The sequence below is a fragment of the Ornithorhynchus anatinus genome, chromosome X3 (genome assembly GCF_004115215.2).
Source record: "Ornithorhynchus anatinus isolate Pmale09 chromosome X3, mOrnAna1.pri.v4, whole genome shotgun sequence".
Lineage (NCBI taxonomy): Eukaryota > Metazoa > Chordata > Mammalia > Monotremata > Ornithorhynchidae > Ornithorhynchus > Ornithorhynchus anatinus.
Window position 1 is genome coordinate 13351033 of NC_041751.1, and position 16827 is coordinate 13367859.

At 41.5% G+C, this 16827-nt stretch overlaps 1 long non-coding RNA gene across 1 annotated transcript in view; it reads left to right on the plus strand.

Moving 5' to 3' along the window:
• LOC114807643 overlaps nucleotides 1–16827 on the plus strand; it is a 77933-nt gene that overhangs the window by 32430 nt on the left and 28676 nt on the right. The window lies entirely within an intron of this gene.

Genomic DNA, 16827 nt, shown 5'->3' on the forward strand with positions numbered 1-16827 from the left:
CCATAGATGATCTTGACAAAGCATGCTAGAGTTGCTTTTAGCTGCCTACCGGTGAATGACAAACAAGTGGATTTAGATGTTTTATCCTACCTAATTCCACAGATTTTTTCCTCCTTCGATCATAGTCCTGCTAATTCCTGCAGCCAGGGGTCATTCCCTTCCTGGGAATCCAGTGGAGAAAGAGAGGATATTCCTGGCTAGACATTTCCTGTCCCATTCTCTGGGAGCAAGTGGTGAGTGGATTACTCTCCCCTTGGGGTTCAGGGGTCAAGGGAGTGGCCATTATGGATAGGCCATGGACTGTAGGAAAGATCCTGGGATAGTTAGTTTTGGTTGCTAACAAAAACAATACTAATGATGATAATAATGATAATTGTGGCATTTATTAAGTGCTTACTATGTGTCAGTCACCATACTAAGTGCTGGGGCAGATATAAGTAAGCAAAAATGGTCTGCATCATCTTAAAAATGACTTAGTGTTTTCTGCTTTGAAAGACGGACATAGAAGCCCCAAAGGAGTCTTTGAAAGCTTGCTTAATATTTATTAAGGACAGTTTTAGCTGTTATTCTTTTTTAATATGCAGAAATAAGCAGAAGATCCCATTTGATACCAAGGGACATATATGCAAAAAGTAAATTAATTGTGCAGTCTTTAAAATCTAGAATTTTCTCCTGTATTGGTTTTAAATCCTTCATGCACTACTGGTAAATTTTTGCTTTTCTATTCTTGCCATTACTAAGAACAATGAGGTGAGTTTCAATGAATTTTTAACACAATTGAGTGATGTCAGAGATTTATATAGCATTGCAGACATTTTATAAAATGTGTTCTGAGGTCCTTGTCTAATATAATTTGATGAAGCATTATTTTACCAAAAACAACAAAAATGTGTACTATGAGACACAAATGTACAATGAAAAAAGTTCTGGATCAAAATCGCAGGTAGGCAAAAATATAGATCACAGATTGTAGGTGCAAATCCAATTCGAGCAAGCGAAATCTGAATGTATCCCCATAATTTCGTATTTCATTTTAAGCAAGGTGTTGAACAGGTGAATTATTTTTTTAATGTATTTGGTAAGTGCTTTCTATGTATCAAGCACTGTTCTGAGTGCTGGGATAGGTACAAGTTAACTAGGTCAGACCCTGTCCAGCATGGGGATCACAGTTGAAGAGGGAGAACAGGTATTCCTATTTCACAGTTGAGGAAACTGAGGCACAGAGTAGTGACTTACCCAAGGTCATACAGCAAGCACTTGACAGAGCAGGGATTAGAATCCACGTCCCTCTGACTCCCAGGCCCATGCTCTACCTATTAGGCCAAGTTGTTTACTGAAAATGAGGCAAGGACCTGGGGGGAGAGCTTAGATTCTTCTGGGAGTCAGGAGAGCTGGGTTTTAGTTGCACCTCTGCAACCAGCTGAATGCCTTTGGGCAAGGCACTCAACCTCTCTGGGCCTCATCTTCTCCTCTGAAAAATGAGGACAGTTAATCGGTCTTGTTTATTGAGCACTTGCCGTATGCAGGGGACTGACTTAAGCAGTCGGGAGAGTACACTATGTCAGAGTTGGTACACGTTCTCTGACCACTAAGAGCTTACAGTCTAGAGCCATGAGTTTACAGACTAGATACTTGTTTGAACAGTAAGCCCTTTGTGGGATAAGCCTTGCATCTGCCCGTGGCTTAGTGGAAACAGCACAGGCACGGGAGTCAGAGGACATTGGTTCTAATCCCAGGTTTGCCACTTATCTGCTGTGTGACCTTGGGCAAGTCACTTTACTTCTCTGTGCCTCAGTTACCTCATCTGGAAAATGGGGATTAGGACCGTGAGCCCTATGTGGGACAGCCTGATTAGCTTGTATCTACCCCAGCGCTTAGAAAAGTGCTTGGCACATAGTAAGCGCGTAACAAATACCGTAATTATCATTATTATTACTATTCTTATCTTTCGTCTCTCCCGGCACATAGTACAGTGTTCTAGCACATAATAAAGGCTAATTCCATTACTGTGATGTTTATCATTATCATTAGTAGTACTATTGATAATAACAATTGTCATATCTGTTACGTTCTTACCATGTGCCAAACACTGTACTAAGTGCCGGGGTGGATTCAAGATAACCAGGTACCACAAGGGGCTCACGGTCTAAGTAGGACAGGGAAACAAGGTTTGAATCTCCATTTTGCAGATGAGGGAACTGAGGCACACAGAAGTTAAGTGACTTGCCCAAGGTCACACAACAGATAAGTGGCAGAGCCTGGATTAGAATCCCGGTCCAATGACTTCTAGGTCCTTGCTCTTTCTGCTAGGCCACGCTGCTTCTGTTTAATCCCACCTCTAGTTGCTCAGGATACCTGGAAGTGCAGGAACGGAAAAGTAACTTTGCCTCATATTCCTTCATTGTGCTCCACTTCTACCATAAGGCCACTCTGGGTTTCTGGGTTGAAGCTCTTTGGCACTGTGCAATCTAGTTTTTCCATTCAATCAATCAAAAGGTCGTATTTATTGAGCACTTACTGTGTCCAGTGCACTTGGAAGAGTACACTATAATGGAGTTGGTAGACATGTTCCCTGTTCACAAGGAGCTTAAAGTCTAGAGAGGACACATATTAAAAAGAACTTCTGACCTGTACACTGGCTCTGGGACTAAGGATGGGGAGAATGTCAAGTGCTTATAGGGTACAAATCCAAGAGGAAGGGTGACATGGAAGGGAAAGGGAGTAGGGGAATGAGGGCTTAGTTGGGAAAGGCTACTTGGAGGAGATGTGATTTTAATAAGGTTTTGAAGGTGGAAAGCTTTTAAATACTCTTGCCTTGTCATTATCTATCATCATTTCATTGGGATATCAGTTCCTGTTCAAAATATTTGAAGGATATTGAGAGGCTAGTGAATTGAAGCTTAATTTACTCCTCTGTATTCTCACAGCAGAAACCAAAATTTAGAAAGGGGTGGGAATTACAGGGAACTACAGTGGAGCTAACCCTGTCCATTATAGCATATCCTGCTTTAATTCTAAACCCTGCAGGATTCCAAAAGCCCCTGATGAAGGATTATCATAGGAAATGAACATCTTGTGCTCTGAGTATAGAAAATCCTCTTGTGTATTGAGGATGAAATACAGCGTAAGTGTATTATGGATGAAAGAAAGGGTAACTTTATTATCACCTAAGGCAGACAATATTGACCACCCAAAACAATATCAGGGATTACTTTTGCTTTGATAATACAAACAGCAGAAAGAATCACCAGTGTGGTAATCGTAAATCAAAGACCTCAACTAAGTCCGGGCTTTAAACAAAATGACCCAGAACCTTCTTTCTACAAAGAGTGGGGAGCTATCTGACCGTGTCTGAAACAAAGAAGCCGGGCTTAGATGGGTGACCTTGGACAAGTCATTCAACATCTCTGTGCCTCAGTGACCCATCTGTAAACATGGGGCTTAAGACTGTGAGCCTCAAGGGGAACATGGACTGTGTCTAGCCTGGTTGCCCATTCATTGCTACTCAGTTTTCCAGATCTTCCTTTTGGTGTGTATTTAAATAATCTCCCCATTAGCTCTCCATCATTTTAAAGCCCCCTTTTTAAAATAAAAAAAAAATAGTATTTGTTAAGTGCTGTGTGCCAGGCTCTGTATTAGGTGCTGGGGTAGATACAAGATAACCAGGCTAGATGCAATCCATGACCCTGTTAATTGATTCATATTTTTCACTGGCACATCAAAATGCTGCCACAAACCCTTTTTGGGTAAAACTCTAATCCTCCTGCTTCTGTTAATGTACACTTTCCACCTCTGGAAATTCAAGATCGATCAACCAATAAGTGTTATTTGTTAAGTACTTACTGTGTGCACAGCATCGTACTAATCGCTTGGGAAAGTGCAATGCAATAGGATGGGCAGACTCAATCCCTACTCACAAGGAGTTGACAGTCTACAGACTACAGATCTCTACAGACCACAGATCTGAGATGTTTACTGGATATCTGGACTCAAACTTTGCATTATGCTTTGTGCATGAGAAAGGTTGGCAGAAGGAATGCTTAGACAAGAAGCAGTTTGCGGTGCCAGAATTCTTCCTGATTGTACTGGGCATGACACTAGCCTGGCCAAGATTCATTTCCTTGTGAACAAACAGATCCCATAGTTAAATCATATCATAAATGATTTAAGACACAGTTTGCTTTGTTGATTCCCCCGTTGAAGTGCCTATAACTGATTGTTGTCTTTTGGCAAGTTAGAGATCTTTATGAATGAAACTGGGTTATATTTTGGTTTCTTCAATCCCTCAAGGATCAGACTCAGATTCTAAGCAAACAGAATTTTGAAAGGGCACCCAGATTCGACTCAAGTTGAGAGTCTCGTGTGATCTCATGTTGATACTGAATTTTCAAAGTCCTTCATTCCCTTCACGTCCCTCAAATTAGCCAATTTGAGAGAAATATTGTATTCCCCTGTTTTAATCCTTTTGAATTTCCCTATCCTTAAACTTCAGAGAAAAAAAAATTCTGTTTTTTCCCTGTGTTAGAATACTACCTCCTCTACTGTATCCTATTCTGTAAGCACCATCTATCACATTCCAACCTAGAAGCAGCCCAGCCTGGTGGATTGAACATGGACCTGGGAGTCAGAAGGACCTGGGTTCTAATTCTGATCCTGCCACTTGTGTGCTCTGTAACCTTGGGCAAGTAAGTCATTTAATTTCTCTGGGCCTCAGTTACCTCATCTATAAAATGAGGATTAAGAATGTGAGCTCCACTTGGGGCATGGGCTTTCTCCAACCTGTGATCTTGTATCTTTGCCAGAACTTAGAACGGTGCCTGGCACATAGTAAGCACTTAAAAATTGCCCCAAGTCCCTATGGGACCCAATTTTTGAAAGGAAGTTGATATATCTCTGCCTCATTATTGTACAGAAGAATCAAGAATCTTAGAAAAAATATGTCTAGCTTCTTTAGGAAATTAGGGGCTCTTGAAAGGTTCATCTAGGATGCATAAAGGTCCCGTCTAATTTATTCCAATCCATTAAAGACAACCAGAGGAAACAAAACCGCTTTCTGTACTTAATATTTCATTTGGGGTTTTAACAAGCTTTCCGGAAAGGAAGTTCTTCTAACCCATCCAAACTGCTACCATTTTAATCAAGCACTTATACTATCCCACCTAGACTATTGCATCAGCCTCCTTGCTGAACTCACTGCCCCCTGTCTCTCTCCATCCCAGTCCATACTTCACTCTGTTGCTGGGTGACTATTCTAGAAAACCATTCAGTCCACATTTTCCCACTCCTCAAGAACCTCCAGTGATTGCCCATCCCACCTCTGCATCGAAAACAAACTCTTTACCACAGGCTTTAAATACCACAGGTTTTAAAGCACTCAATCACCTTGCCTCCTCCCTGATTTCCTACTACAACTGAGCCTGCACACTTTGATCCTCTAATGCCAACATAATCACTGTACCTTGATTTCATCTATCTTGCAGCCGACCTCTCGCCCACATCCTGCTTATGGCCTGGAACTTCCTTCCTCTTCGTATCTGACAGATGATCACTCTCCCCACCTTCAAAGCCTTATTAAAACAAGAACAAAAACAAAAACACATCTCCTTCAGGAGTCCTTCCTGACTAAATCCTCATTTCCTCTTCTCCCACTCCCTTCTGCATCAACTTCGCACTTGGATTTTTACCCTTTATTCACCCCTCCCTCTGTCCCACAGCACTTAACATATACATAATTAATTTATTTGAATTAATGTCTACCTCCCTCTCTGGACTGTAAGTTCATTGTGGGCAGGGAACATGTCAACCAACGCTGTTATATTGTACTCTTCGAAGTACTGAGTACTCTGTTCTGCAAACAGTAAATGCTCAATATAGATGATTGCCTGATTACATGGGGTCTACAAACCCTCATTCTGAAACTTAAGCCTAGCAATTTTTCATGTGTATGTGTGTAGCTTCCTAGACTTTAGACTGTAAGTATCTTGTCTACCAACTCTGTTATAGTGTACTCTCCCAAGTGCTTAGGATAATGCTCTGCACTCAGTAAGCACTCAATAAATACAACTGATTGATTCCTACTGACTGTGTAATAGCATCATTCCAGCTGACTCACAGGCATTGATGGGCCAAGACTAGTGAGCAAGAGAACAAAATAGCAGGTGGCTGTTCAGGACAGTGGCAGGGAGCAGAGAGGCAAAACTCTGCAAGAGGCAGAGGCAAGATCTTTTTTCATATCAAATAGTGAAACCTTTCCATCAATGGTTGATGTACCCAGAAAGTGTCAGGGAAAGTAGTATTTTCACCGAGTCCCATTTTCTTTCTGTGGCATGGACAACTTACTGTGAGCCTAACTTTCCAATGTTTGAAGCAGGGTGGGGTGAAGGGAGGTGGAAAGAAGGAAAGGAGAAGTAGACTTTAATGGCATACCGGGGGGGAATAAAAGTGAATTTAAAGTATTCCCTTTTATCAAATGACATTTTGCTCCTTGAAAGTGGAATACTACAGCTCATTATCTACTGCGGGAGAATATAACCAGGTTCTGTTCTACTATAGTTAAGCAGATTTAAAGGAAAATGAAAAGTACACATAAGAGAGAGTCCAGAAACCACAATAAAGATTTTTAAAGAAATGCATTTAGGGTATGAAAAAATCATATTTGGTTTAACCACACTGCTTAAACTCTCTGCTATCCAAGTAGGGCTTCACTTACACACCAGGAAGATTCAACTCCATAATGTTACATTGGGAGGGTCAGGATCTTTCTCAATACGCTATTTCCATATGTTTTCAAGTACAGTAATCATTTTCACAAGCAACACCACAGCAAAGAGCAGAAGATATTGGAATCCCATGTGCCTTTTTCTTCGATATCCTTCATGAGAAATTGCCACATAGTTATGGACTTTGTGACGTGACATTGGTATCACTTTCTCTATGTCCTCATACATTATTAGTGGAACTCTGCTCCATCACAGTGAAGAATGGGAATCAGGTACTTTGAGAATTCTTTGCTTATACAGAGCTTGACCTTGTTGCTCATAAATGACCCATGATGGGATATACAAATGACTCTTTATTACTGCTGTAATCAGGGAAGTTGTGGAGCCTATGCTATACAGAGGGTGATTATGGAAGTAGAACTAATTCAGAGAAAATTTAAGTATTCCTATGTTGGCAGGGACCAGACTCCATCCATCTTCAGAGGTTGTTTCAGCAGACGATGACCTACTTTCTCACCTCTATTTCCTTGACTTTGAAAGCTTATTAACATTTTAGGATAGGAAAACATTCTTTTCTGCCAAGGACCATATTCTTTAATGTTTTACTATAATATGATTGTAGAGGAGGGCGGCTCAGAATTTTGACTTAGAAATCTCAGAGGCTAGAGCTACCCAAAGAGGAATAGAGGGCACAGGGAAATAGAGTATGAAAGCCAAAAAGACTGCTATTAGAACAAATTCCAGTTGGCCTGTTTATGAAATGGGCAGTGGGTCTGCCTTCCACTTTGGTTGTGCAGACAACAGCATTTGGAATTCTCCACCTTTAGGTAAGCCGAAGAAAATGCTACATACATTTCAGAATATGCTTGTGTTTTCAACAGGGTGAAACATCCAGCCTTGTTTTTACTCAAAAATAGGTCAATGGGGAACTTTGTGAATTCCCCATTTAAACTATAAATTAGATGTGAACAGGGAGCTTGATTCCCAACTGTGTTACACTGTAGTCTCCCAAACACCTTAATACAGTGCTCTGGACACTGCAGGCACTCAATCTGTATCATTTATTCATTGATAGTATAATCTGCATATGCTATCATTTGTGCTAAGGAAAATGTTTTCCCCTGGAAATTTGACAGTGTGTCTGCTGATTGGTTGAAAGCAGCTTCACAGCTCCCTCTGCAGAAAAGGAAGTGCAGCAGAACTTGAAATAGGTTTCTGTATTTAGAATGAGTGATGACAGCTTGCAAGCGGGAAAAAGATCTTAAGTGAGACTTTCCCTCCTTTTTTCCCTCCCCCACCACACCCACCATTTTTTTAATGGTGTTTGTTAATCGCTTACTATGTGCCAGGCACTGTACTAAGCACTGTACAAGTAGAAGCCAATCTGGTTGGAAACAGTTCCTTGCCCCACTTGGGCTCACAGTCTTAATCCCCATTTTACAAATGAGGAAAAAGTGAGTCCTAGAGTGTGAAATGATTTACCCAAGGTCACATAGCAGAATAGTGATAGAGTCCTTCCGACTCTGTGCCTGAGCTCAAGCCACTCGGCCATGTTGCTTCTCATCACTAACCTATGAGGTTGAGACCTATTAATCATACCACACATAGTATTGTGTGTAATAGACATGATGCAAAAGATGAAATTATCTAAATCAGAACCAACATGGGACAACATAAAAGAGAAGCAGCACATCTTAGTGGAGAGATCAAAGGCCTGGGAGTCATAAGGAACTGGATTATAATCCCGGATCCACCACTTGTCTCCTGTGTGACCTTGTGCAAGTCACTTCACTCCTCTGTGCTTCAGTTACTTCATCTGTAAAATGGGGATTAAAACTGTGAGCCCCGTGTGGGACAGGGATTTTGTCCAATCTAACATGTATCTACCCTGGCGCTTAGAAAATGTAGAAAGTGCTTAACTAAATGCCCTAATTGTTATTATTGTACAAGGGCTTTCTGAGTTAGGCTGCCCATGACTGCAAATATATCATTGAGGGTGGGGGTTTGGGAGGCAGGGAAGAGAGGTCTGACCATCTGACCAGCAGATCCTCCTTCTGAGTACTGACTAGTTTGCTGGTATTTTGGAACAATCTGGCAGCCCTCTTACATCTGGATGTCAGCAGCGCTTCCTTGGGTCCTCTTTCACCTCCCTGATCCTAAAACCTTGCCTGATATGGTAGCCAGCTTTTGATAGCAACCAAGTCAAATATCAGCTCATTTTCTCTAACTTGGACCACTCCTAAGCGGTCAATCTCCCTTCTTTCTGTTATCATGTTGAGCCGAGAGACACCATCTCCTAGCTCCCTGTGAGCTAAAAGTCATTCTGGTGGGTTTTTGTGAATTTACCACTACCTCAGTGAACATCCCTGCTTGGAGCCACACATGAAACCTGCCTTGAAACTACCTTCTGAACTGCCATTGTTTTCCTTGGTCATCATCATTGCCGAAAGACAGGGTTAACAGAAAGGTAATAATAATAATAATAATGTTGGTATTTGTTAAGCGCTTACTATGTGCTGAGCACTGTTCTAAGCGCTGGGTAGACATAGGGGAAGCAGGTTGTCCCACGTGGGGCTCACAGTCTTAATCCCCATTTTACAGATGAGGGAAGTGAGGCACAGAGAAGTTAAGTGACTTGCCCACAGTCACACAGCCGACAAGTGGCAGAGCTGGGATTCGAACTCATGAGTCCTGATTCCAGGGCCCGTGCTCTTTCCACTGAGCCACGCTGCTTCTCTAGGTGTGGACAAAGGTGAAGATGTCAACCTTTTTCTCTGGAATACATCTGAAATCGTGGGCATTTCCTGGAGCTTAGTAGACAATTTTTTTTAACATTCTACCTTAGGCCAGAGGAATAGTCTAGAGACTGAAGAAAAAGTGTTTTCTTTCTGGCTCTGTTAGTTATTTGTCTTATGTTTTCACGGTATTTGTTACTTATTTTGTGACAGGCACTGTACTAAGCACTAGGGTAGATACGAGATGATCAGGTTGGACACAGTCCCTGGGCTCACACAGGGCTCACAGTCAAAACTCCCTGTTTTACAGACAGGATAACTGGGGCACAGAGAAGTTAAGTGACTTGCCTATGGTCATTCAGCAATCTAATGGCAGAGCTGGAATTAGAACCCAGGTCTTCTGACTCCCAAGCCTGTGCTCTTTCCATGCTGCTTTCTTTTTTATAGAGAATAACATGAAGTGTGTAACTGTAGCCATTTCTGGAGAAAATAAAGTAATGAGGCCATTAATCACGTCTGTGGCATGTGGAAATGCAAAGCCTCGAAAATTATCTGAAGACTTTCATTTAAATGAGCATAAAGATGAAAAAGATAGAGGCACATAAAATATGTCATAGACTTTTTACTATTATGGTCATTAGTGTTCCAAGCTTAATGCCTGCTTTATTGCCCAGAAATTCATTTCATTTGCATTTTAACTGGGTTTTATTCAAGTTAATCCTCTTCCCTCTCACCGTAAGAAACTATTCAGCTAGGACAGCAAAATACCGAAGGAAGAGGAAGAAATTAAAACCGCCTACTTAGACTAAAAGTTAAATTTATCCCAATGTACAAAATGAAATGGATGTCCACACTGAGATCACTAAGTTACACAAATCTGACACAGATAGTTGCCTTAGCATCGTTACAGTGAACTCTATTAGTTGACAGACAATTTTGTTCATTTTCTCTTATTGATTCGAAATTTGGTCTTAAGGGTAAGCTCACTGAAAAATAACAAGTCATTTTGAGGAGAGTCTCAGAAAACAGGAGATTGGCAATCACACGATAAGAAGTGTGCAATTAATCCAAACAACACTCCCCAGAATGTGATGTAAAACCCTCATTAAAATGTGTTATGTAAAATAAGAACATAGAACAATCTTCTATTTCCCTTGTGTTAGCTTCACTTTGTTTCAGCGATGGCTAAATGAAATGGAAAAGGGAAGGTCTACCTCACTTTCGGTCTTCTGTAAAATTGTATATGAAGAGAAGTAAAAGAAAACCTCTCTTCTGATATGAAAAAACCCCCATTAAAAACTAATGGGTCTTAGAGAAACTGGGAATCTTAGATTCAGTCTAGAAACAGGTCTGTTTATTCCAATGAGAACCTGTTAAAATTCAAAGTAAAGTCACTCTCTATCTTTTCACAAGTAGCAAGAATAATAATTGTGGTATTTGTTAAGCGCTTTCTATGTGACAAGCACTGTGCTAAACGTTGGGGTACCTATGAGATATATAGGTCGGAAACAATCCCTGTTCCACATGGGGTTTTCAATCTGGAGCCGAGGGAGAATAGGTATTTACTCTGCATTTTACAGATTAAGAAACTGAGGCACAGAGAAGTTATGTGACTTGGCCAAAGTCACACAAAAAGCAAGAGGCAGAACTGGGACTAAAAGCCTTCCAACTCCTGGATTCGCTACCGGAGAAGACGCTTCATGAGAGGTAACGTGGCCTCGTGGAAAGAACACAGGCCTGGGAGTTACAGGACATGGGCTCTAATCTTGGCTCTGCCACTGGTCTGCTTTATGACCTTGGGTAAATCACTTAACTTCTCTGTGTGTCAGTTTCCTAATCCGTAAAATGTGGAGCTCTGGGCTTAAAACATTGTTTGGAGCATAAGTAGTACTTAACAAACACCATAATACATTTTTTAAAAAAATCAATCAATGGTATTTATGGAGCTCTTACTGTATTCAGAGCACTGAACTAAGTGTCTGGTAGTCATGATTCCTTCCCATAGTGTTCAGAGGGAGTCAGACATTGAAATGTACTAGGGATTGGGGAAATAGTAGAGTATTAGAATATTTTTCTAAATATTGTGGGCTGGGGTGAGTATCACAGTGCTTAAAGGGTACAGAGCCAAGTGATTATCTCTTTGTCTACTTCAGCGATTATGAAGTCATCAAAATTAATACTTGACAAGGAGCAGTGAAGTGTCAGACAGTGAATGCTAAATGAAATGAGAAATGGTAGTATAGTTTAGAATTTTTGCTGGAAACTATTAAATGAGAAGATTGTTCTCCTGATCAAGGTAGTGTGTTTTTTTTTTTTAATCTTTCTAATATCTTTCTTTTCATTTTCATAAAGTTCCTGAGAGCAGGCTAAGTCCTTCCAAACACTTCTTCAAACCTCTGAACTCCTCTCCATCAGGGTCTTCAGTCATTTTATAAATGAACTTACTTATTTTAAAATATTTGCGAGATTTCCAAATCCCCAGATCTTGGCTGGTGATGAGACCACCACGGTTTCTTCATTTGGGCATCCAGGGCATGTGGTGAGGCAGTGTTGGATTTTCAAGTCATTGAAATCCTGGCTCTGCCACTCGCCTGGGTGACCTTTGGTAAGTCACTTCTCTGTGCCCTGGTCTCATCATCTGTGGGGATACAGTGACTGTTCTACCTCTTACTTAAACTGTGAGTCCCATATGAGATAGGGATTATTATTCTGACCTGATTATCTTTTATCTACCTCACTGCTTAGTACAGTACTTGGCACTCAGGAGGCTCTTGGCACATACAATGAATTAATTACCACCACCCATCAAACCTCAACTCCCCACCTATGACAAGAAGGGAAGGAGGAAAGTAGGTTTCAACAATGTTTTGAGAAGTGTTTGCTGTTTAATTTTTGAATATGAATTGGAACCTGAGCTTTCACTAATCTGCGACTCAATGTTTAAATTAGTCCAGTTACATCAAGAATTAAGAAAATCCCATTAGGACATAGCATTTTCCAAAAAACACATCTCTTAGAACCCTTTGGAAAGAAGAACAGATACAACAGATATTACAAAATAATAATTCTGTATAGATGCTATTGAATGATCAAAATAAACAAAATTTAGAATGTAAGCTTTTATCACTGAATTTTCAGTAGAATTTTGAAAGTGAGCAGATTTGTCAAGTCCAAAAGCCTAGGAGCAAAGGCTTCATTGGTGCCTATCACATTTTGTCAAAGTAACATATTAACTGTCCAGACTCTGGCTACGATAATGACAGTTAATATAGTGTTCTAACTTTCATAGTTATTCTCTGAGAATGTGATTTACATTAGCTAGTAATGCCCATAATTTGGATCGGTCTCTATTAACAAAGAAAGAAGATTTTCTCCAAAGTTTTAGGTTTTAGTTCTAATTGAGCCTAAACATCCTTCTCTGCTGAGAGATATTTTCGGTAATGTAGGTCATGGCTGAGCATTACTGCATCTTTTGCAGAACCCTGAACGTTCGTTTTCAAGGCTTAGTATGGAAATATGGGGGAAGAAATATGCAGAGATGGACCATCCTGCTTCATTTTCTCAGGAAATAATACCCTTTCAAGCAAACTGCAAGCAAATCCTTTGAAAGGCTAATTTCAAACTTTTCTGTCCTTTAGGTTTATTACATTAAACACTTAATGGAGCAGTCATAAAGAATAGGGAAAAGTAAAGAAACAGCTAGAAGTTTTTGTACTGACAATATCTATTTTCTTTTAGGGAGGGGAGGGGTGGATTAAATAATTTTCTCACGGTTACTGGCTACACTGTATGAAAGGAAACACAAATCCTTCTTTAAGGAAATAGTGGCAATTCCTTCTCTTCATTTGCTTATGTGGGCCACATGAATTGAGAGGAGAGGTATGGTAGAAACACATTCATTGGAGGTAGACAGATATGTTAAGTCTTCTTCTTCCAAATGGTGCCCAGAGAAGCACCATTAAGCACCATTAAGTTAAGCACTTACTCTGTGCCAAACACTGTACTAAGCACTGGGGTAGATACTGTAAGATAGTTGCGGTCCGGGAATGTGTCTACCAACTCTGTTGTATTGTACTCTCCCAAGTGCTTAGTACTGTGCTCTGCATACAATGAGTGCTCAGTAAATATGATTGATTGGTCAAATGATTGGTACAAGATAATCAGTTTGGGAGTCAGAAGGTCATTGATTCTAATCCCGGCTCTGCCACTTGTCTGCTGTGTGACTTTGGGCAAGTCACTTCATTTCTCCAAACTTGTTACCTCATCTGCAAAATGGGAATAGAGACTGTGAGTGACATGTGGGACAGGGACTGTGTCCAAATCAATTTACTTGAATCCACCCCAGCGCTAACTACAGTGCCTGAAACTTAGTAAGCACTTAACAAATACTACAGTTATTATTAGTACTCTTATTAGAACCCACTTGCCCCAACTCCCTGCCCCCTGCGCTTTCCAGGAGGCCGTGATGCTCCAACACATTTTGATAGTTATCAGTCAACTTTCTGTACTATTTGCTCAGCTTCTGAAATATTGTCTCACATTAACTGTAGCACAGCTGTCATCGTGGAATGCAATATTTCTCCAGGATAGATTCTGGATAGCCCATTCGGTTCACTATCTTGTCCTTGACTGTCAGTCATTATTGAAGAAACCCATACATTTCTCTTGACAATAATGTTTGGGCCTCTAGCAAGGTTACATCCTTTCTTTACTAAGGCTTGGGCAAATCTTTCTATCCAGAACATAGCATCAAAGTCATGGTGAAACCATGAAGCAACTCTGAAGTCAGTGTCTTTCCAAGGCTCCCAGTGTTAGGAATTGACATTGGTACCATGAAAACATAAACCTATTACTCACTCTTACCATTTAGGCCCCAAGAAGCAGGGTGGCCTAGTGGAAAGAGCGCAGGACTGGGATCCAGAGGATTTGGGTTCCAATCCCAGCTCCACCACTCGTCTGATTTGTAACCAAGTCACTTCACTTCTCTGTGCCTCAGTTCCCTCATCTTCAAACTGGGGAGTCGAAACCTGTTCCTTCTCCTGTGAGCATGGGACTGTGAGCCCCATGTGGGACTGGGACTGTGTCTCACCTGCTCACTTCTATCTCCCCTGTGCTTAGAACAGTGCTTGGCACACAGTGAGTACTTGAAGACCATTATTATTATTGTACATAGTTTTAAACACTGTAGTCTCTACCACTTGGAATGTATTTTAGTGTCTGTCTCCCTCCTCCCCATAGTAGACTGTCAGCTTACTGAGGACAGGGATCAACTCTCTTGTAATCTTTCTATTGACCCGCAAGGAGTAGGTGCTCAAATACTATCGGTCGACTGCTTGAAAAGTGGCATTGAATCCCCCACTGAAACATTCCTCAAGATGGTTCATTGTAAAGATGTTTTTGCATATTCATAGGATGACTTCTGACTAGGTTGATGATAACTCCCCATCTCTTCCACCCATTCCATCCCACTACTTCCTTTCCTCTTTCTGTCCCGAGAGTCAAAGGCCTTGACTGTCTCCTCTAGGTGTCTTGAATTCCTTTGGAATTTCACAAGCATTTTGACAGTGGGGGAGGACAAAATTTGCCTGGAGACTTGAGTCCAAAGTCAGTCTATCTCAACTGTGGATCATCTAAGCCTTTGTGTGATTTAGAGCGTATTCTAGCGCAAAGTCTTGTCTTGGGGAGTAACTGAAGTTTAGAGATGTTTTTCTAAAGGTGAGGTAAGTTGATTAGATAGAAGTGAATGTCCTCAGAATGTTTGATTCGTGATTTCCATATGGCTTCTAGGTAGGTAATAAGAAGACAGAAGGAAGTAATTTTACAGTCAATTAAACTTCCACAGCAAACGGGCCATTAGTTTGGATATCTTAGCCAACCTGTGCATCTGAGCTCTCACTGTCAGACAGTTACCTGGTATGCAGATTCATTCATTCAATCATACTCACCGAGTGCTTATTTTGTGCAAAGCACTGTACTAAGCGATTGGACGAATACAAATGGAGGGAAAGGACATATGAGACAAGTGGAGGCATGACAAGATCGAAGAGACTTGAGAAGATGTAAACCAACGTGGCGTCAGGGTATTTTTCTTTAAATTCAGGGCGAGTCCAGCAGGGTTACATGACCAAACCATAGTTTTTATTGAGCATCTACTGTGTACATTGTACATGGGAGGAAAAGAACGGTAAGCTCACTGTGGGCAGCACATAACTCTGTTATGGTGTACTCTCCTAGTGCTTAATACAGTGCTCTGCACACAGTAGGTGCTCAATAAATGTGACTGATTGATTGATGGATTGGAAAGCTGGATCTATGAATTAATGAGTGTTTACCTAGAATAAGTAAATACATAGGGATGTGAACAAATGTGTTCTGGGTGGCTAAGCTGCCACTTGAGAGGTTGTGCCATGGGGAGAGGAGACTAATGGGTAACGCCTCCCAGAGGGTGCAATGACACGGAAGACTCCTTCGCCATCCACTGCTGCTACTGACGTTTGTGGATGGCTCTCAGATCTGAGCCAGTGCTCTTGACCTCTCAACTGCCCCTGAATCCCAGTCTTTTCCCACCTCCCAAAGTCCTCTCCTGAGAGGGCATTCTGCCATCTAAAGCCAGAGCTTCCAGGCAAAGAGGCCCCAGCCCCCTGCCTCTTCTAGTCCTTCCCGATCCTCCCTCTGCTATCCCAATTATGTTTTCCTCCCTGCTCTGCAGCCCAGCCGTCACCCCATTCCGATCCTTCCCACTTGGCTCCCGCTTCTCACTGTGCTACCCCGATTATGCTTTCCTCCCTGCTCCTCAGCTCAACCTCCTCCTCCTTCCAGCCTCTCATCTCACTAAGCTGCCCCAGTTATGCTTTCCTCCCTGCTCCTCAACACAGCCCTAGCCACCAGCCAGCCACTCCTGTCTCAGCTTCAGGACACACTTCCAACTGAGATCTCAAGCAATCAGTCAGTGGCATTTATTGAGCACCTACTGAGGCCAGAGCACCAGATGAAGCACTTGGGAGAGTAGAATATAGCAGACTTAGTAGACATTTCCTTGCCTTCAACAAGCTTAGAGAGGGAGGCAGACATGAATAGGAATAAATAGGCATAATATGAAGCAGCATGAAGTAGTGGAGAGATCTCAGGCCTGGGAGTCAGAAGGTCACGGATTCTAATCCCTGCTCTTCCACTTGTCTGTTTTGTGGCCTTGGATGCATCACTTCACTTGTCTGTGCCTCAGTTATCTCACCTGTAAAATGGATATTAAAGACTGTGCACCCCATGTGGGATATGGATTGGGTATGATCCTATTAGCTTTTTTCTACCACAGTACTTTGAACAGTGCCTGGCAAATAGCAAGTGCTTAGCAAATACCACTTTAAAAAAGCACT